Below are 22970 nucleotides of genomic sequence, written 5' to 3' on the forward strand. Positions count from 1 at the left end.
ATAAGGGTCCTTTGTCAAATATAAGTATTGAAATCTTCTAGACTGGTTAATTCCCTATTCTTAAGGAGAAGGTGGCTTGAAAAACTTTGTAAGATGAGAAAAAAAAGAAAAAATGGATAGGGAGAGAAGTGGAAAAAACAAGAGAAAGTTCCATTACATCTTTCCTGGTGGTTGCAGGAAAAAATGGGCAGGGCAATTTACCAGGGCAGGAACCTTGGAGTGGGATAATGGGGTGGAATGCCTAGGAAGAGAAAGTGTTTTGGGTCTGCAATTTCTTTACTTATTTCCTGATGTAGTTTAGAAGTTTAAAAATAGTGAAATTTGAAACATTGGATTTTCTCTCTGATCATCTATCGAATTTACCAAAACTCCTTAGAAATATGGCTAATATTTCAAGGAGGATTTTCATGAAGTTTCTGTCGTGAGAGAGTTGTGGCTTTAGAGGAGAGTACCCTTTCCTTGAGACTGTTTGAAACCGTGCACGCTCATCCGCTTTTTACAATTCCCAACAGCTCTGCACTTTTCTCCTTTTTCAAGTATGTTTTGCGTACTCATACTTATTAAACACATTACCCGATGGATTGCCTTGAGATGTTTCCCCGTTTCTACTCCGTGTTTCTCCTTACCACCCAGGGCGCCCATGCCAGCACAAGGAAGACAAAGAAAAGGAAGGAAATAGAGAATCAGAGTTGGCTTGCTCAGGTTTTTCTCATTTCGAAGCCAGAAGCCCGCCACGCCATTAACTGGCTCTCTAATGCTCTGTTCCCTTTTCCAGTGTCATGGAAGACTAATACAGAAAAAGGACTGAAAAAAGAGAAAAAGAACAGGCTCGATCATTTCGTTTGATATTTCCTTAGTTTTCCGGGCAGTGCTTGGAGCGTGAAAGAGCCAGAGGTTACCAAGCAGAAAAGCATCGCCCCGTTTTACGTATTCCTCCCCTTTGTCATCTTGTAATAATGTAGAGCAAATTAAGAGTAAATATTTGAAAACACAGTAGCCATGATCATGTTTTATAAAAAAAAAAAAAAAAATGTTTTATACCAACGATTAAAAGAGAACTTTCGTAGTGGCCGAAATAGCTCAGTTGGGAGAGCGTTAGACTGAAGATCTAAAGGTCTCTGGTTCGATCCCGGGTTTCAGCAACTCACTTCGGTTTTGCATAACAGCATTCTTAAAAAACATTGCATTCCAAGGCTTTGCAGTCTAATACAACTGTACAGCACAAGTATCAGACGCAGAACTATAGAAAAAAAAGAAAACTGTATCAGTCTACAAGCCTTCCTGGTGCAGCCGTTAACGTTGGGCTACTAAGAAAACGTAGGTGGTCGCTCAGGAAGAGGGACATGGCGTTCAGCTTCGGTAAAGATTAAAGCCCTTGGAAACTTCTAGGGCATTTCTACCCTGTCCTACAGGGTCGCTATGAGTCAGAAGCTACTGGACCGCAATGGGTTTGATTGGGTTTGGTTTTGAGGTCTTCCATAAAGCGCTAACCGACGTTTTGCATATTTTATTTAAAATTTCAAAAATAAGGAACTGAAATTCAGTGAGGAAAGCTAGGAACTGATGCAGCAAGGAATGCAATATGCTACATGCTGTTACGCTTAAGATTTTCATTTCTGTCCTGATATTACGTATTATGTGTATGATATGAGGATGCTAAGGGGAAAAGAATGTTTTTAATCACAAGAAATGTTTAAAAATCCTGTGGAAAAAGAATCACTACACTATATGAGGAAGGTCCCCGCGTGGCACACACTGCGCTCGGTAATCTAACGGTAACCGAAAGGCTGGCGATTGGAACTTACCCAGTGGCACCGTGGACGAAAAGGTCTGGAAATCTGCTTCCTTAGAAATTGTTGTTGGTTGCTATCCAGGCGATTCTGACTCATGTTGACTCCACGTAATCTTAAATGAAGCAGAAGGCCGAGACTTTTCTTCCGGTAAAACCACCAATCTTTAGGTTAGCCCAGACTCAAGCCGTTTGCCGTCGACTCGTAGCGACCCCATAAAAACCAAGCCAAACCCAGTGCCGTCGAGTCGATTCCGACTCATAGCGACCCTATAGGGCAGAGTAGAACTGCCCCATAGAGTTTCCAAGGAGCGCCTGGCGGGTTCCAATTGCGAATCCTTTCTGTCGGGTTCGAACTGCGGATCCTTTGGTTAGCAGCCCTAGCACTTAACCACTACGCCACCATAGAGTCCATAAGAGTAGAATTGACCCATCGAGTTTCCAATAGAGCCTGGTGGATTCGAACTACTGACCTTAACCACTAAGCCACCAGGGTTAGCATTCAAGTGCAATTGTGCCCCTGGTCATCCGCAAAGATTAAACCAAAACCCCAAAACCACTGTGGTGGAGTAGATTACGACTCACAGCTGTAATCTTTCCCAGAGCCGACCGACCGCCTTCTTTCTGCCGCATAGCCGCTGGTGAGTTCAACCGCCAACCTTTTGGTTAGCAGTCCAGCCCCTAACCACAGGGCACACCTTACAGATTACAGCCAAAGAAAACTTATGGAGCAGTTCAACTCTGTAACACATGGGGCCTCCATCCATGAGTTGGATCTATTTGATGGCAGTGGAGGAATACCCATCCAGCATCAACAGGGAATGCTTTACCTTCCCCCATTCCAATTTCGTGTTTTCCTTCTGTCTCCCACAGTGAGAGCCCTGGTTTCCAACAACCTCAATATGTGTACTCATTTTCTCAAGCCTAAAATTTACACGAAATAATATCAGAATTGCTACATCCATAGCATTATTTAAATTAAAAAAAAAAAAAAACTACTACATAGAGTTTAACATTTACTTGCCATTCTTGTTTACAATGAGGACAAAGCACTAAGGAAAACTTTTATTTGAATCTGTTCTCTCTTTTTTCTCCTATGTGGATATGTTATGCTTTTGAAATACGTTAGATTTATTTGTTCCTATTTGTATTTAATTTTAGAGTATTTTCACAAACACTTGAGTTAGTTTTATTTACTTATTTGCCTCCCTAAAACACTAGTATGTTTCCAAGAGTCAAAAGAATACAGAAAGTTATATTCAGACAAGTCCAGGAAAATGTTTATCCTGTAATTCACCCAGGTGATGGAATGGAAGCAGGCTCCGGGCAATCTGGTGGAAGACCATCAACCAGGAGCAATATCTTTCTTCTTAGCACTAAGGTATCCTTCTCTAGGTTTGTTTGTGTCCGAGGGAGCATAGCGTCGGGAGTTTGGAAACAGTTGAATTGAACATAAAGTGAATTTATCTTGACTTAGTCCTAAAAGACTCTGAAAACAGTCCTGAAGACTCCTCTGCAGTAGGGTCTTGCTGGAGTTACAGTTCTGCGGTAGAATATGTGCTTAACATGCAACAAGCCCTGGGTTCAAACCCCAGTATCTCCACTTTTCTTTTTTCGCAATACGCGCCCAAAAATCTTACTCTCAGAAACTTACTTCTTTCTTAAGTTGACTTGTTTTGGCCTTGGTGTTTCTTTATTAACTAACTAGTTGAGACGATGATGCTCACTTAAATTTATTTGTTGTCATTTCTAATATCCACACATTCTCTTCAGCACTCTCAACAATCACTGATATAAGGGCCACTGTCTGCACCACTCAAAGACTTAGTGGTCCCTTGAAAGGGTTTGCGGGAAAGCTGAATGCAAAGAGCCTCGAGAATCTGAAAGAAGAAAAACCTGCTCTGTGCTTGGGAAAAAATCAATGTTCCTTCTCTGGGATGGAGAACACAGGATTCTCATAGAATGTCAGGGAAAGGAGAATTAATTCCTGCCAAAGAAGAGAGCCATTTCTTTGTCTCATGTCCTTCTCTGGCATGTTCTAAAACACTGAGAAGTAGATGTTTAACCCAGGTTTGGGCTGAGGAGGCAAAGACTCGCTGCCAAGTCTTGTCAACCTCTCATTCACAGACACGGATATCAGACATGGAGATTGAGCAGGCGGAAGCCATCAAAGATCATAGCAAAGTCTTTGTCCATCTGTTATGAACTCTTGAGGAGGCTGCCAAAGAAGAAATAGAGCGCAAATCCTAAACACTCATGGGTCAAAAGAGGGGAGCACAGACACATTAACCCAGAGACCTCGGGTAAGGTCTACATTGTTTCAGGGCAGTTGCCAAATCCTTGTGGAATGATTCTGCATTTCCCTATAAATATTTTCAATTATTGATCCTGAGAATAAAAATAACAATATTGATGAATCAATGTGAATTCAATCATGCAATCTATAAAATATGAACTAAAAGGCTTTTTGTGTTTTGAACTAAACTAGGAGAAAATCTTTTAGGGGACCCTGTAGAGGAAGGCTTGAAGCGAGGAAAGGGTTAGTTTCTTCATAGAAGGGGGGATGGGTTATGGTAGAGGAGATGAGAAGCCAAGAGTCCTGAAGTTCTTTTATAATGCATTATCCCCTTTACTCTTCTTTCCAAAAGCTGTAACTATCTGCTTTTTACCAGTCTGTCACAGGTAATCCCTAAGCCAATTTTGAGGTCACCTACCTGAGTTGCCAGGGACTAACCTTCACTGACTCATACTCATAGTGGCCCTATAGGGCAGAGTAGAACTGCCCCCACAGAGTTTCCCAGGAATGCCTGGCGGATTCAAGCTGCTGATCCTTTGGTTAGCAGCCATAGCACTTAACCACCAGCCACCAGGGTTTCTGAGTCGGAATTGACTCCATGGCACAGGGTTTGGTAATCTTCATTGCCTCTGTGCCTATACTAAGACTGAGGAAAAGGTGGCTGAGTATGTAATCATGAGCAGTTGTACAGTCTTTGGCTTTCTGTGGTCACAGTTCCCCTCTTTAAGCTTCTTTTGAGCTAAGAGCAGGATGTGAAAAGTAAAGGGGCAAGAGAGAATTTCCTTAGAAAAAAGTTGAGTTTCAAGAGGTTTCATTTAAGAGTTAGGAATACAAGGAGCAAACAAATGGGAACTTTCTTTATTATTATTATTTGCATTTCAAGCAAGACCTAGTAAACTCCCCCAATCTCAGCGGTGCTTAATATCAAAGCTGCCAGGCCCCTCCTGCTTCTGCTCTCAACACCGCTCTCACCACATGCATGGAAATCATAAATTCCTGCAGCTGCCAGGGCAAAACCAATAGTGAACAAGTCTGAGTCACAAAATAAATAAATAAATTCAAACTCGCGTGAGCCCTCCACAGTGCTCAGCCTGTCTACCCCGAGAAGGAAAGAGCAACGAATCACTCTCAAAGGCAAGGTAGTCTTGAGCAAAACGAACTGACTCCTTTTCTGGGATAACCCTGTTTCTCTTTTCCTTGTCCTCTTCCTCTCTCCCCTTTTTCTCCTTCTCTTCCTTTATTTCACGCCATTCCCACTCTTTACTCTGCATTAGCTGATACTCCTCTCTCTTTCCTCATGTGCAGTCCAGAATGTTTTCACAGTAGTTCAGCACACTCCTAGTCCCATGCATGCCCATTTTAATCTCTGTATTGAGATTCACGTGTAGTTGATACCCTTATTAATCCTAACACTTGATGATTTTTCCCCTGTATGCCCAGTGTAAGCTCTCCACAGCATAGGCTGAGGCTTTCTCAGGCCAACTGCAGAGCTGGCACAAAGGGAAGACAAATGAATGTTTTGCTTGTGAGACAGAACCCCCACAGTGCTGTATTCTTTACCTGGAGTCCCCCTCTACAGGGTTGTATTGGAAAATTGTTTCCTTTGCTGCGCTTCACCCATCCCCCTCAGCTTTGAATTTGAACCCTGCTTTTTTTTTTTTTTTTTTTTTTGCTTGGAAGTTATATATACACCCCATTGCACCTACATAAAATGATTAAGAATGTTGCAGACAAAACTTGTGTGAACTCCCTACTTGTAAACCCTTGGTGGATTCATTTGTTCCTATTCGTATTTAATTTTAGAGTATTTTCACAAACACTTGAGTTTTTATGAAACTTGGTGAGCAGTCTTGGGAGCAGTAACCACAGACCGACTCCATTTCCTTGGACAATGAAATAAAGGTGCCTTTTTGTTCACCCATCTCAGTCTCTCATTTACTGGCCAATAAAGTCATGCCTAATAAAAACCCTGGGTTTCCACCTGGTAACACTAGAACTGAGAAGTCTTGGACCTCACGCCGGGCAGAAAGCAGCTGCAAAAGAATCTAAAATATTTTTTGGAGGAAATATTCTAAAAACTTATATCTGAAATTACAGTCACAACCAAAATGTGGTTAAGGCAGAAAGCCTTGACTCCGCTCATCCGAGACTGAGGCTTGAGAACCTGTTCAGGCACATGGAGGACTTTTATTAAAATTCACTTTGTAAATGGTCTTCAGCTGCTGCGATTTCCTCATTCATTCCTGAGAGGCTGATTCTGAAAGATGAGCTGTCACCAAACGGAGATCTTCTTCTTTATTTTGCATACTCTTCTTTGTTTTCAGTCACACCTGAAGCCCGTTTTTAGACCACAGGGCTCTGGCACATACACTACTTGTCTTCTGGCTTCTCTAGCCTTCTTAGCCTTGATTCACATATGTAAATTAGAGTTACAAATAAATAATATTAATTTTACTTCCGTGCTTAGCTAAAGGAGTCCTTGGGTGGTGTAAATGGTTAACTCACTGGGCTGATAACCCAAGAGCTGGATGTTGAAATCCACCCAGAAGCACTGGGAAGAAAAAAAACACCCATTACAAACCCTATGGAGCACAATTTTTCTCTGCCACACAAGGGGTCGCCATTCATCAGAATCACCTCTAATCGACTGGTTTGGGTTTGTTTTTTGTGTGTATTTGTTTTATTTTAGCCAATAATGGCAAATTATAAATATAGAAAGCAGACTTGATTAAGATCACGGTCATTTTAAAACAATAAATTATAAAAGTAAATAATAGTACTTCCTCAGATTTTTATATTCTCTTGGGTTCTAGGTGTCCAACAAATTTCACAATATCATAAGCAGCAACAGAGTTCTACTGCTTGATCATTAAGTGGCTAGCTCCACATTCCACTCACCCAATTCCTGAAATTGTTTCTACTTTATTTAATTGGAAGTGTTCAATATTCTGGCACAGTCAAATTGATACAAAAGTTTCTAATGCCCACAGACATTTAAAACACAGCTCTTAGAAGGCATCAATCTGCAGACCAAAATTTGAACAGCACTTACGAAGAGATAGGATCTACTGGGGGTGAGACGATATCCAAAGAAATCCTTTCTTCTTTTTAAGTTGAGGCTTGGTTCGTGAAGAGGAAAATGCGTACAAGTTATTCAGCTTAATGACTTATTACATATGTATATCTCATATAGCCAACATTCAAATCAAAGAAATTTTTCAGCTCTCAGAGCTGAAATTGGATTTGTATCTATCCCAATTAATTCCAATCTTCTGACCTCTACCACTGTTTTCCTGTGTTTTGAAATACTATAGGTGGAATCGTACAATATGTGTTCATTTCAGTATAGACTCTTTCACTCAACATAATTTTTATTAGATACATCCATATCGTGTCTAGTAGCAGTAGTTCTAATTTATTGCTGTCATATCCCATTGTATTACTACTGTACATCACAATTATTTGTTCATTTTGCTGTTGATGTACATATAAAACAACTAATGCTGCTGTGAACATTTTTGTACATAGGGTTCAAGGAAAATAAGCCTTCGTTTTTCTTGGGTCTAAATGCAGCTGTGGAGTTTTAGGGTTATAGGGCTTATATATATTTTGTTTCAGGCAATATTTCTAAATAGTGTGCAAGTGTGAATATGTCAGTTGACAGTCTCATCTGCAATGTAGGAAAGTTTCAGTTGTTCCATATCATCAGCAACACTTGATATTTTCAATTCTTTTATCTTCAGCAATTTTGGTGGAGCGGAGTATCATTTCATTGTGTTTTAATCTGCATTTTCCTTATAATTAACGATGTTCAGCACCCCACCAGATCAGCTACAGGACTGGCTGCAAGGGGCACAGGTCCAATTCCATGTGGGGAAAAAAAAAGTCCCTGGTAAGGCAGCTGTAGTCGTGGCCGAGTGGTTAAGGTGATGGACTAGAAATCCATTGGGGATTCCCCGCGCAGGTTTGAATCCTGCCGACTATGGACTATTTGGAGCCCTGGGGGTGTATTGGTAGAGTGGTCCCTTGGAAAGCACATGGGTCACTGATCATTCTGAGTCCTAGTTTGCTCCACTGTGACGGTTTTTAGTTTATTTTAGTTTTGTTTTGCTTTTTAGGTCTTGTGTGGCCCTCAGCCTTGAACGTGCTGAACCCGCCCTTGACAGAGCTGCCTTCATAAGAGATTTCGAGGCATTTCTCTCTCCCCGTGTGGTTGATGGTTTGGGCGGTGAAGAGATGGTTGGAGGTGTCAAAATATTTCTCCAGGGCCTTGCCAGGGGAATCAAGGACTCCATCTGGGGTATCTATACCATTTCGAAGCTGGACGCTCCAATACTGTAAAAGAGGGAGGAAAAGCGTAGAAGAAGGTTAGTAGCGAACTGACGCAGAAAGGACCCCAGAGTACAGAGCCTAAACAAGACAAGTGAGCCACGTATTGCTGGTAGAATTTTCCAGTGCTGCGCTTGGAATGGAGGAATATTCTGCTTGAGTCCCCTCTTGTTTCATCAAGTGTTTATTCCTGTGATTCAGTCAGTAACAGCACAAATTATTGGTCATCTATCACTATCGAAACGTTTGATCGTGGCTGGAATTCTTCCTCACGTCAATTTTCAGTGCTCTTTGGGTGCTCCCCTGTTCGTGCTTAGCAAAGGTGTCAATGTCATTTGGTTCCAAAATATAGCTGACCAGGCATTTGAGTTAACAGGGAGGAAGCCTCTCCCATTCCCTAGTGTCAGGAAAGCAATTGCTGATATGCTCTTCAACCTCTGCCTCAGGCTCTTTTCCTTCTCCAAGGGAAGTTTGGGAGTCTCTTCACCCATCCTGTTATTCAGCTGGTTTGTCTCCTGCATATGTCCCTTCTATATTCACTACACTGCTTTGAATAATACTGATTCAATAAAGGAATTGAAATGCACTAGCTGTTGTCAAACACAGAAAGAAACTGGCCCTCCCACTTTGAATTTGGTTTGCCCTTTGCTTTGCTCACAGCAACGCAGTTCTCATACATTATCAGTGGCTGCCTCTTCCATCCTCTTTCCTTTATTCATTATCAGCACCAATGAAGCAAAGGTCCCTGGCAAAGTGTATCATTTTTAAGTTAAGCCTCTTCTCTCTGGTGGTCTTATTAAGTAACAGACCCTTCCATAAGATGATCTACTGCAGTCTGCTCAAACTCTGCAGAGAAGTTCCCTTCACCACGTCCATCTCCTGCCAAACTTAATGCTGCTGCAGGCCACTGACTTCACCTGCCACCCACAGGGAACGGGTAGGATTGGAAGGAGGATGTGGAAGCTCTTTTCCCTGTTCACCTCCCCTGACCCAGGGAAGATAGGACTCTTTCTGCCAAGGGCGCTTTACATATTCTGTTCTCCGAGGAATTGGAACTTTGTCTCTGGTGCACTTAAGCAGAATCTTCCTGACACTAGTATGTGGATTTTAAGGCCATGAGTCTGAAAAGACCACAGGTTTTCCTGTAGCTATTTTCTAGCATTTGCCAGACCTTGTGACATTTTTTTTTTTTTTTCTGCCTGTGCCATTTACCCTCCCACCTCCCTTCCCTGCCTTCCACCCTTGGATGAATGGATTTTGTAAAGCTAGCTGTTGTAATTTGTGGATTTGTTATTTCTGTTGTTTTTCTGTGAAGCACATACATTGGATGTGGTGGGTGAAGGGGTGTCTCAGTTGCTCCTGATCACTCCCTTTACAGCTGTCACTGTCGTGTTTTTCGTAACTTGGGTTAGGTTTTGGTCTCGCTTGTTCCACTGCAATGAATGAGTCTGAAGAAATGAGACAGGAGGAAAGACCTGGCAGCCAAATCTGTTGGGTTTTGAGGAGTGTTTTTCTTTCTTCCCCTTAAAGAGAAAAGGTTTCTTCACTGGGACATAAAGTATCCCAACGATAGGGAATTACCAATTCTGGAAAAGTGCCACTGCAACAGAGAATGATCAGAGAACCTGAACTTTTTAACTCTGGAGGTCTGAGGTTTACTGTTGGCCATCGTTGGGTCTGTTTGGTATTTCAAAGGAATATTAACCCCGTGCAGTGGAGTCGATTCTGACTCATAGCGAGCCTATAGGACAGAGTAGAACTGCCCCATAGAGTTTCCAAGGAGCGCCTGGCGGATTCGAACTGCCGACCCTTTGGTTAGCAGCCTTAGCACTTAACCACTATGCGCCCAGGGTTTCCAAAGGAATATTGGGTGCTGCTAATAGGAACTGAAGGGGTATGTTTATTAAACCCATTGAACCTGTGGGGGACAAAAAGCAATAAAAGCCATGTTGATGAGACAAAGCATTATTAGGGAATTTCCATACGGAGGTTGACATTAAGATTCTCACAAAGGACAGAGAAGTATTGAGTGTCACGCAGGTAGAGGTCCAGCTGAGGCAGTGTGAGTTGTGGGCTTATATACCTGGTCTTTATGTGGAAGGATGTGTGCAGGGAGACCAGGGAAAACATATTCAATCTTTGACGGATGGGGTTGTTTTTGTACTAGTTAATGGGATCCCCTTGGCAGTTACCATAAAGTTAGGTGTTAATTGTGTTTTTTCCTTCCCCAGGTCACAGCTCAGTCAAGGCCTCTGGTTTTTCATCAGAGTCCTTTGCAGGCAGACCTATCTTGTATTGTTCCTGGCCCTCACACCAGTAACTTCTAAAATTGCTTATTGGGCAGTTGAGTATACTCTTTTGTGAAGCACATGTTTAATCTTTGCTTTTTCTCATCAATTTTTCAAGCTTTTTCTTATTGTTTTGTAGAATATCTCCAAATATTCCATATAAGGATTCTCTGTCAGATAGAAGTATTGAAATATCTTCTCCCATGCAAGAAAAATTTTGCTGAAGATCATTCAGAAAGGTTGCAGCTGTACATAGATAGGGAACTGCCAAAAATTCATGCAGATTCAGAAGATGATATGGAATGAGGGATATCATTGCTGATATCAGATGGATCATGACTGAAAGCAGAGAATACCAGAAAGATGTTTACCTGTGTTTCATTGACTATGGAAAGGCATTTGACTGTGTGGATCATAACAAATTATGCATAACATTGTGAGGAATGGGAATTCCAGAACACTTAATCGTGCTCATGAGGAACCTGTACATAGAACAAGAGGCAGTCATTTGAAGAGAACGGGGAGATACTGCATGGTTTAAAGTCAAGAAAAGTGTGCATCAGGGTTGTATCTTTTCACTATATTTATTCAATCTGTATGATGAGAAAATAATACAAGAAGCTGGAATATGTGAAAAATGCAGCATTGCAATTCGAAGAAGACTCATTAACGACCTGCAACATACAGATGATATAACCTTCCTTGCTGAAACTGAAGAGGAGTTGAAGCAATTACTGATGAAGATCAAAGACCACAGCCTTCAGTATGGATTACACCTCAACATAAAGAAAACAAAAATCCTCACAACTGGAACAATAAGCAACATCATGAAAATGGAGAAAATATTGAAGTTGTCAAGGATTTCATTTTACTTTGATCCACAGTCAACACCCATGGAAACAGAAGTCAAGAAATCAAAAGGTGTATTGCATTGGGGAAATCTGCTGCAAAAGACCCCTTAAAGTGTTTAAAAGCACAGATGTCACCTTGAGGATTAAGGTGCACCTGACCCAAGCCATGGTGTTTTCAATTACCTCATATGCATGTGAAAGCTGGACAATGAATAAGGAAGATCAAATAAGAATTGATACCTTTGAATTATTGAGTTGGGGAAGAATACTAAATATATCACGCACTGCTAGAAGAACAAAAATAATTTGTCTTTGAAGAAGTACAGCCAGAATGCTCCTTAGAAGAAGGATCGCGAGACTTTGCCTCACATACTTTGGACCTCTTAACAGGATGGATTAGTCCCTGGAGAAGGACATCATGCTTGGAAAAGTGGAGAGCCAGCAAAAAAGAGGAAGACTGTCAATGAGATTAATTGACACAGTGGCTGCAACAATGCACTCAAGCATAACAATGGTTGTCAGGATGGCACAGATCTGGGCAGGGTTTCGTTTTGTTGTACATAGGGTCATTGTGAGTCGGAATCGACTTGAAGGCAAATAACAAAAATGACAAATGACTGTGAAAAACCCCTCTTCTTAAAGGAAAACAAACAAACCAAGCCCATTGCTGTTGTGTGTCAATTCCAACTCATAGCAACCCTATAGAACAGAGTATAACTGTCCCATAGAATTTCAGGAAGCTGCTGGTGGATTTGGATTTGAACTGCAGACCTTTTGGTTAGCACTGGTGCTCTTAACCACTGTACCACCAGGGCTCCTTCTTAAAGAGAAGCCCCCACCCCAGACTTGAAAAACTTTGTAAGAAAAGAAAAAAAGGCATCAATTCTTCTTGGTGTTCCTTATTCATTGTCCAGCTTTCACATGCACATGGGAAGATTGAAAACACCATGACTTGGGTCAGGTAGACCTTAGTCCTCAAGGTGACATTGTTGCTTTTTCACACTTTGAAGAGGTCTTTTGCAACAGATTTGCCCAACGCAATGCATATTTGATTTCTTGACTTCTGCTTCCATGAGTGTTGATTGTGGATCCAAGTAAAATGAAATCTTTGACAACTTCAAACTTTTCCCCATTGATCATGATGTTGCTTTTGTTCTAATTGTGAGGATTTTTGCTTTCTTTATATTGAGGTGGGAAACCCTGGTGGAGTAGTGGTTAAGTGCTACGGCTGCTAACCAAAGGGTCGGCAGTTCGAATCTGCCAGACTCTCCTTGGAAACTCTATGGGGCAGTTCTACTCTGTCCTATAGAGTTGCTAGGATTCGGAATTAACTCAATGGCACTGGGTTTGGTTTTTGGATTTATATTGAGGTGCAATCCATACTGAAGGCTGTGGTCTTTGATCTTCATCAGTAAGTGCTTCAATTCCTCTTCACTTTCAGCAAGCAAGGTTGTGTCATCTGCTTATTCCAGGTTGTTAATGAGTCTACCTCCAATCCGGATGCTGCTTTCTTCTTCATATGTTCCAGCTTCTCGTACTATTTTCTCGGCATACAGATTGAATAAGTATGGTGAATGGATACAAGCCTGACACATGCTGTTCTTGACTTTAAGCCACGCAGTATCCCCCTGTTCTGTTCAAATGACTGTCTCTCTATGTACAGATTTCTCATGAGCACAATTAAGTGTTCTGGAATTCCCATTCCTCAAAATGTTATCATTAATTTGTTATGATCCACACAGTCAAATGCTTTTCCATAGTGCACGAAACACAGGTAAACATCTTTCTGGTCTTCTCTACTTTCAGCCAAGATGCATCTGACATGAGCAATGATCTGTCTTGAGCTTCTGGCAATTCCCTGTTGATGCACAGCTGCAACAGCTTTTTAATGATCTTCAGCCAAATTTTACTTGTATGTTATATCAATGACATAGTTCAAAAATTTCTGCATTGTATTGGATCACCTTTCTTTGAGATGGGCACAAATTCGAATATCTTCCAGTCAGTTGGCCAGGTAGCTGTCTTATAAATTTCCTTACAAGTGAGCACCTCAAGTGCTGCATCCATTTGTTGAAACATATCAATAGGTACTGTGTCAATTCCAGGAGCCTAGATTTTTGCCATCGCCTTCAGTGCAACTTGGATCTCTTCCTTCAGTACCATCAATTCCTGATCATATGCTACCTCCTGAAATAGTTGAATGTTGACCAATTTTTTAGATGAAGTGATTGTGTATCCTTTCCATCTTCTTTTGATGCTTCCCACACCATTTAATATTTTCCCCAAAGAATCATCCAGTATTGCAACTCGAGCTTGCGTCTTTTCTTTAGTGCTTTCAGCTTGAGAAATGCCAAGCATGTTTTACCTTTTTGTTTTTTTTAACTGCAGGTTACTGCACATTTCATTATAATACTGTACTTTGTCTTCTCCAACCATCTTTTGAAATATTCTTTTCAGCTCTTTTACTTCATTATTTCTTCCTTTCACTTCAGCTACTCTATGTTTAAGAACAAGTTTCAGAGTCTCTTCTGACATCTGTTTTGCTCTTTTCTTTCTTTCCTGTCTTTCTAATGACCTCTTGCTTTTTTGCAGGTATGATGTCCTTGATGTCATCCCACAATTTCTCAAGTCTGTTCCTGAGATGGTCAGTTATCTACCTGTGAGTTTGTCGTACTGTGCTGGCTTGTGTGTTGCTGTGATGCTGGAAGCTTTGCCACAGGTATTTCAAATACCAGCAGATTCATCTCACGTGGACGGGTTTCAGTATCGCTTGCAGACTAAAACAGGATAGGAAGAAGGAACTGGCAGTCTACTTCTGAAAAAATTGGCCAGTGAAAACCTTGTGAATAGGAGCAGAACACTGTCCGATATTATGTAGAAAGATGGGTCCCTCAGGTTGGAAGGCACTCAAAATATCCTAGGCATTACTGAGCTGAAATACACTGGTATTAGCCATTTTTATTTGGACAATCATATGGTCTACTATGCAACTTGAAGAGGAATGATGTTTCATTCATTGTCAAAAAGAATATTTCAAGATCTATCCTGAAATACCATGCTCTCAGTGTTAGGATAATATCCATATGTCTACAAGGAAGGCCAGTTAATAGGACTATTATTCAAATTTATGCACAAAACACTAATGCCAAAGATGAAGTAATTGAGGATTTTTACCAACTTTTGCAGTCTGAAATGGATCAAACATGCAATCAAGGTGCATTGATAATTACTGGGGATTGAAACGCAAAAGTTGGAAACAAAGAAGGATTGGTTTTTGGAAAAAATGGCCTTGGTGATGGAAATGATGCCGGAGATTGCGTGATAAAATTCTGCAAGACCAACGACTTTTTCATTGCAAATGTCTTTTTCAACTACATAATGGTGGATGCTTGACATTACACATATTGCTTCTACAGCATTAAACAGCCAAGATGCTATCTAGCATTTCCACATACATACACAGACACACAAACATATACACATCTCCATCAGTTTTGTGTGTGACACTCTTGTTTTCTCCATAAGTGAAACCTACCACACACTATGTCTTGTTCTTATTGTACAAATTCCACGAGCCAACTGAAAGAACAAGTCTGACAGACAAGTTATGTTCTGCCAATTTCAAAAAGACTACATGGTATTTTTATGAATATTGGCAAAGGCTCATATATGTGCAAACTGGGATAACAAAAAGCTAATAGGCTCTAGAAATCTGGTACGACTGTAACCTGACCCTACTAATGCCAGTAAATTTCCATTAGTCGTTAAACTAGCCCAAGTCAGAATTGGCCCACCCAGCACTCACAGAAGGGCCAGCTGTGACCACTAATTGATCTCAACAACGGATGCAACCACAGGTGGAACCAATCAGAAGGAAAGTAATCACTTGGAACCTATTCCGAAGTGAGAGGTCTGACAAGAACCACGGCACTTCCTGTTTCCTGGCTGCCTGCTAGAATTTTCCTTCCCCAGTATGCCTGTGCAACCATCATCTTGCTGCCAAAATAACATAGAAGCCGTGCTTTTCCATAGCTCAGGGAGCCAGATCTGACAAGATTCTTCTTGGATCCTCGCTCTGTGCATTGCAATAAAGTTATTTCTCTTTCTCAAAGGCCTGTGTCCAGATAATTGGAAAGTCTGAGCACAAGGACCCATCTTCTAGGCTTCCGTAACATCAGGAAATGAATTTTCCCTTAGTCTTCTTATGTAGTTGGAAGAACTGAGTTTTCACCATGATAAATCTCAGGGTTCTAGAAGAGTCTTGGAGAACGCTCATTTATTTTCCAGAAATATCACAAAAGAATCTCTTATTCCCATATCTTAAAGTACATTTTTCAGTCTTTATCCACCCTCTCACTCACAAATCCAAGGGTGGAGACCAGAGTATCATCCTGAGTTCACTGTGTAACATTCTCACTAGTGTGTTCCAAGGTATCTTGAATTTCAAATGAGTTTATCTTCTCTCCCTTCCAGACTTCCTCCCATGCCCCTCTACCCCAGTTTTCTCAAAATGCCCTTTTCCGTAACCTCCTTCTGTCTGGAAATGGCTTAAAAATTTGTTTAAACAAATAAATGCTTCACTCACTTTTGTCCTTGTACTTTAAATCCTGTCTATTTACCTTCTATCTTACTCTTATCATTCCCCTTTCTCTAAATCCTGAAGCTACTGTTTCATTCATGCTTTACGAATTCCTCTTCTGAATTGTTGGTAGGGCCCGGAGTTACCTGATATATCTAGTAGAAAAGACCCTTATAATGAAATGCAGAATGCACCATTATGTGGTTTTCTCTGCCGTTGCTTTCCTCCATCAAATCTGGCACACACATTCTAAATGAGCAAACAGTAAATATAGTGAAGACTTTTAGGCAGCCAAAAGATTAATTTCTTTAGCTTTGTGCTTCAGGTTAAGACAACTATAGAGGAAATCAAAAGAGCTGAAAATGGGGACTTGATTCTTTGCCACCCATAATACAAGCCAGAGACTTTTAACAACTCGAAGTTGTACAAAAGCCACCATGGAAATCTCTTGTGCCTATTTATCCAACACATCTTTCCAATCTTCTGCATTCACTTTCAAGTCCTATAAAGAATCAGCTTCCCTGACTGGTTCCTCAGTTCCTCCTGCCTAAAGCAGCTGCTTATGCCTCTTAACACTGATCAACACTACCACTACGCTCAAGGAGCATGAATCTCAGGAAATAACACTTAGTTCTAGATAAAATTTAGCCAGCAGCACCTCAGGAATGAGGTGTATGTAGCTCAGTGGTAGAGCACATCCTTTGCAGGTATGAGCCTCTGGCCTTCATCTTCCACACCTCTACATTTTTTCTCTGTTTCAACACTATTTAAACCCAATCTTGAAAGGATACAAATTCACTTCTCCTAATATTTTCCATTCAATTCCTGTGCACACGAACAGCAAAAACACAACTCAATGGACTTCCTTGAATGCTCTTTCATTTCTATGCTATGAGCTTCTATATCCTTTAAGGTGACTGTGACAGCAGAAGGTGTATGACAAGAACGGGGAGAAAAGAACCAGATGCTAATGGAATCTCTTCAATCACCCAAAACAAAAGCCTGCACGTTAAGCTCCCACTATGTACTATTACTGAAGAGACAGAAAGAGAAATAAGGGGTGGGGAGTTTGAAAGGGTCCTGTGGATAGTTTTTTGTTTTTGTTTTTGTTTTTAACCAACTAAACCACAAACCCCCTAGTGAATTTCCTTCCTGGGCTACCTCTAGTTATGCTGACGTCTAAATCATTTCAGGGCAAGACTGAGTGTATAACCTTTCCTTGTCTTTGATTCTGCTTTACTTGACTCCTGATGAAGTGACCAAGTGGTTAAGGCGATGGACTGCTAATCCATTGTGCACTGCACGCCTGGGTCCATAATTCCATCCTTGTCCTTCCTTCCTCTTCCCCACTGTGTTGTGGGAGTGAGATTTGGAACTCTGGTTGCACAGTGGTTAAGGGGATCAGCTGCTAATTGAAAGGTAGGCAGTTTGAATCCACCAGCCACTTCTTGGAAACCCGATGGGGCAGTTCAATTCTGTCCTATAGGATGGTTGTGAGTCGGAATCGACTGGACTGCAACGGGATTGGTTTTTTTCTTTTTGAGTCCTGACACGTTCATTGTGTCACCCAGTGAAACACTGCTTTGGAGGGTCATCTTCCATCTGGCCAAGCACAGATTTTCCAGACAGACATCATTTTCCTCCAGCTCTTCATAATCTCACTGTATTTGGCTTGGAGCTCCGATATTGTCTCAAAGAACTTTCAGGTGGCAGGCAAAAACCGTTAGAAATAAGTCTCCATAAAGTAACAGGGATCCATATTTAAACGTGATTTCCCAGGGGAAACCAGTTATCCTTATGTCGATTTTGGCTCATGGCAATCCCATGTATGTCAAAGTAGAACTGTCCTCTATAGGGTTTTCAATGGCTGCTTTTTTGGAAGTAGATCACTAAGCGCCTCTGAGTGACTGGAACCTCCAATATTGCAGCAAGCAAGTGTTAACTATTTAAGACCACCTCGGAACTCCTTTCCCAGGGAAAAACAAAAACCCAACTGCCCCATAGAGATTGTAGAGACTGGCTGATGGATTGGAACTGCCGACCTTTTGCTTAGCACCCAAGATTTTAACCACTTGCACCACCAGGACTCCTTCCACACATGGGGAACAGTTAAACCCTACGCCATCGAAGTCTCAGCCACGGGCATGCATCAAAACAAAACAAAACTCACTGCTGTGGAGTTGATTCTGACTCCTAGCAACCCCATAGGGTTTCTAAGGCTGTCAATCTATGGAAGCCTAATGATACATCTTTCTACTGAGGAGCCGCTGCTGGTTTCCAACACCAACCTTTCAGTGAGCAGGTGATCAGCTTAACCATTGAGCCACAGCCAGCATTAATTCAAGGGGCTTCAGCTTGAAACTCCAAATTAGTTGCTTTTTCTCCACACAGTTTTCATGATATTAGTTTTCCAGTCATCACACCAGATTCCGGCACCTCCATTACTTCTGGCTACCAGAGGGACAGCAGATAATTGTAGGCTAAGAATACAAAAAAGCAGGACCCAAAAAGTTGTCTCAGGAAACTTAGATCCAAATGGAAAGAAAAAAATAAATCCTAAGTGAAAAAAAAGGAAATATATGGTATCACAGACAATCACTATTCTAGCAAGACCTGGAGTCCAAAACCTTGGTTGGGAAATCAAGCAATGGCTTTTTCTTGTGAAGCTGCAGCTCTAGTTCTGAGAACCACACAGAAGCATGAGGGAGGCATGTTGGGGCATTAGCAAGAACTGCAAGCATATTAATCTTTTGTAAGAGCCCACTTGTGCTCCTGGACAGACATTCAAACCTCAGCCACCAAAAACAAACAAACAAAAAATCACAGAGGCTAAAAGAATAAAAACTTCAGCTTCTTGACAAAATTTGTAGTGTCAGTCAACCCACATATGAGTTTTAGGAGGTAATCCTTAATCATTGTGTCTTCTCTTGCTTTTAGTTTTCATTTTGATATTTTTTCCCCAAGAGAGGTTTATATCTTCCTGAATATTGGAATACATTATATATGTCAACTCTCGGGTTCCTCCCCAGCACTAGTCATCTCCTCTATCCGGACCTCCCATGAATAAGCAACTGGGGCTTAGTTGACCCTGGGAAGTAGCTGACTTGAGTGCTTAGAGGCAGGAAGTTGTTGGTCCCAAACCTGGGGAACTGCCTGAGAACTTTGTGAATGTATGTATTCCTGACTCCACCTCTGTAGATACTGAATGGACTGAGAATCACTAGATAGGGAAAGTGTGGGATCTATATCACTGAAAAGTCTCCACAGATATTCCCATTTTTCAGCCATGTTTGAGAACGGCTAGTCTCAGAAGTGGTGCAGAGGGAACTGGAGTAAACTGAGCTGTTGGGAAATTTTCTCTAGGAGGAAGCAGTGGAGACAGGATAAAGGGAGCTGGGAAAGTGAAAGTGAAGGTAAAACATTCTGTGATGAAGAAAATGAAGGGGAAGATAGGAGGCAGGAGGTGGGTGTGGGTGTGGAAGAACAAGAAAAGAAGATGAAAGAAGATTTGGAACTAGGTCCTTAGGATGTGTAGAATCTGGATGGTGAGGAGGTAGTTTGAGCCTGCCAGGGTTGCCTATATCTCCTTTGCTCTCTCCACAATGCAGGAAGTAAGATAGTACCCTTCCTCCCAAGAAAAGTGGATTAAGAGTGTTTGCACCATAAGAAGATGCAGCTCTTTTTGCCCAAGACTTTTGTGACTTGAAGAGAGCTTACTTAGCAGCTGTTTCCTTCTCTGGAAATAATTTTTTCAACTGCAGATTCTGGAAGACTCAAGGTATCCTGAGAAATACCTTTCTTCTGGATGACGTCTAATTACTTCTTCACCACTAACAAAGAATTGGGATCACAGCTTCCTGTGGCTGGGATCACAGATCTCCAAAACTGGTGATTGGACTAACTTTTGCTCAGCAAGATTGTGTGGGTGGGTGAGGAAGTGTAGGAGGAATGGGAAAAAGAAAATTGGAAAGAAACTTTTCTCCTGAACTTGCTATCTGTCCATTGACACAGGCACAGGTGAGGGAAAAAAAGAAGATTCAGGAGGAATTTGTCCAACAGTCATTTCTCCCTCCCTCTTTCCATCTGAGTTTTTCTTCCCTACTCCTTAATAAATATGAGAAATTGTAGGAAAGGAGAACAGGCCTTCTTTGATGTGGTGGAATACTGTTGCTTGACGGTCAGCAGATCCTGACTGAGCACCTTCTTTTACTCCGGTTTGTTCCTGACTTCATCGCGCTTAAGTAGTCAGGTTGGGAGGCCCAAGTAGTCTCAAGGACCATGGTCCCAGTAATTATCAAATGATTTCTCCTTTCTGTGAGTTGGAAAAACACAAGAAAAGGTATTCACAAAAAGAAAAATTGTCAAAAAAAAAAATCACCAATATTCAGCTGTGAGTCGGTGAGGAAAGAAAACATATATGGAGATGGCTGGGGACTGAACTCAGGGCCTCGCAAATGCTAGGCGCACATTTTACCACTGAGTTATACCACACTGCCAGCCACACTTAATGAGACTACTCTTGATACTGACTTCCAGCATGATCTGCAGGCATTTTAAAACGTTGAGTTTTCACAAGTCAAAATTCATTATGTTCAATTCTTATGTTCCTGGATTGGACCCTACCTCGTAGCTATGCCAGGAGAAGGGGTGGGGGTGGGGGGAAGGAAACTCATTCCGGACCAAAAGGCTCTAAGATCTTCCAGCAGGTATTGGCTTCTTTAAGGGGTCTTTCAGTCAAATGCCAGAGTGTCAGTCAGCTCCAGTCCACCATGAGGGACAGTCGCGGGATTGAACATTCTGAAGAGTCTTCTGATTGTCTTCTTGAAAAGTTCTTTTGTGCCTATGAAGCTTGCAGAAAGTCACAAAAGATAGTGCAGGGGAATACAAAGATGTGTTGGGTGAGTGCTCGGAAGGAATGAGGATCCAGGTGCGGAGATAAAACTACCAACAACAACAACAACAAAAAACATTGCCATCGAGCCCATACCGACTAAAGCGACCCTATAGGACAGAGTAGAACTGCCCCACATGGTTTCCAAGGAGCCCCTGGTGGATTCAAACTGCCTACCTTTTGGTTAGCAGAAATAGCTCTTAACAAGTAGTCCACCAGGATTTCCGAAATAAGGCTAAAGGTTAATTAATTCACAGCATTTGACTGAGACAGGAGCTCTGATGGCGCGGTGGTTAGCAGCTATAACTGCTAACCATAAAGGTCAGCAGTTCGAACCCACCAGCCGCTCATCATGGGGTAGGATCTGCTCCATGGCAACGTGTTTATTAGACAACAGCGAAGGGCGACTTGTGCAGCCATGCTTCTTGCAAATGGCTGCGTCCCACACCTGGGTTTGGAAACGTGGTTTTGCCTCCTCAAGGTGGTAGCTCTGATATTGAGAGAGAAGTAAGATGGACGGACGCTCCTGTAATTAAAGCGTATCATTTAAAAAAAAAAATTTTTTTTTCCATTTAGACCTAATTATTTCCTCAATGAGGAAGCACAAGAGAAGAGCATAATGGGATAGGCACAAGCTTCAAAACAAATTCGCTCCTTATGAACTTCCCCTACGACTGGGGAAGTTCGCAAATTCCTGATGTGGTGCGATGGTTAATCCAGATATAGAGAAAATCCAAGTCTTCTTGGCTGGAAGGGAAGGGTGTCCGAAATCTATAGATTAAGTTACTACTTTATCAGAAAGACACCTCTCTGGGAATTGGAATGCGAGGAAGAGTAGGCGCGAGGAAAGAAGTGAATAGGAGAGAGTGGCGGAATTTATGACGGGGGAAGGGAGGACACTGAGCAGAGGGGAGAAGCAGCAGCAGGGGGTAGATGACAGAGAGAAGAGGAATAAGGTTTGAGGATGAGTCTCTAAAAATGGATAGGATATGGCCCGTCACGGAGGCAGAAAGTGATCAAGCTTTCTGCAGGCCTTCGGTAAGAGAGAGGCTAAAATAAGTGCTTTCAAAGCGTATGTCTCACAAAAAGATAGGACTAGTTTTGCCCAAAATTTCGCGACCTCCAGGGGAAATCGCTGAGCATTTTGGAATGTGCTCCCGTGGTTCCGTGTTTCTGGAATAGCAGTTGCTGAGATTGGAGTCTTGGGAAAAAGCCACAGGGACTCCAGGTTGTGTGGATTCCACCTGCTAGCACAGCAACGTGAAGCTTAAAAACAGAATCCCCAAACGACTTTGGGCTACAATCTTGTATTTGCAGCAAATTGGCTTTAGTGTGTTTGGGCTTAATATTCAAAGGAAAGAATGAAAAAGAAAGGTCAAGCAGTGACCAAGCCTTTTTGAATTGAATAGACTCTTACCGAACCCATCAAAGTCCTGGAGAGCTCAGTGCTCCAGGCCTCTAGTCTGAGGATCTAGGATTCATGACCCTGTTCTGGTGTAGATGCTTTAAGTTTTCCCATAATTCTTTCTCACTCATACACAAAAGGCTACTGAGCACAGCTTTCTCCTAGAGCAGCTCTGGGAATATTTACAGTGCATTTTACTACTGACATGCTTGCTTTTCTCAATGGGAATCTGAAGAGCAAGACTTCAAATGTGAAAAGTCAGATTTGCAGTATCATTTGAGAGTTATTCATTCAATGTGCACAGCAACCTTATTCTTTGTCCTGCTGTCAAATAGATGAGCAAAATAGTGACTTGAGGAATGAGGAGGATGGCACAGTGTTGAGCGGTAAAGGTTGATAATGGAATTTAAATGTGGAAATTTTTAAGAACATCCCCAAGTCTCTGAATTGTGGAGATACTAAGTCCTTTCACTTTGGGAAAGGAGGAGTGGACATTACTTGTCGTTTTCTTTTTCTTTAGGGGCATTGGATAGGATTGGAAA

At 41.7% G+C, this 22970-nt stretch overlaps 2 non-coding genes and 1 pseudogene across 2 annotated transcripts; all 3 read left to right on the forward strand.

The window, feature by feature from the left end:
• Positions 1–1069: 1069 nt before the first annotated feature.
• TRNAF-GAA (transfer RNA phenylalanine (anticodon GAA)) lies at positions 1070–1142 on the forward strand. The gene has a single exon. It is a non-coding gene; the product is annotated as a tRNA-Phe (tRNA).
• A 6846-nt stretch (positions 1143–7988) lies between these two features.
• On the forward strand, positions 7989–8070 carry TRNAS-AGA (transfer RNA serine (anticodon AGA)). Its single transcript has one exon. It is a non-coding gene; the product is annotated as a tRNA-Ser (tRNA).
• A 230-nt stretch (positions 8071–8300) lies between these two features.
• On the forward strand, positions 8301–9325 carry LOC126077469 (etoposide-induced protein 2.4-like; annotated as a pseudogene).
• The last annotated feature ends 13645 nt before the right edge of the window (positions 9326–22970 follow it).

Source organism: Elephas maximus, chromosome 1 (genome assembly GCF_024166365.1).
Source record: "Elephas maximus indicus isolate mEleMax1 chromosome 1, mEleMax1 primary haplotype, whole genome shotgun sequence".
NCBI lineage: Eukaryota > Metazoa > Chordata > Mammalia > Proboscidea > Elephantidae > Elephas > Elephas maximus.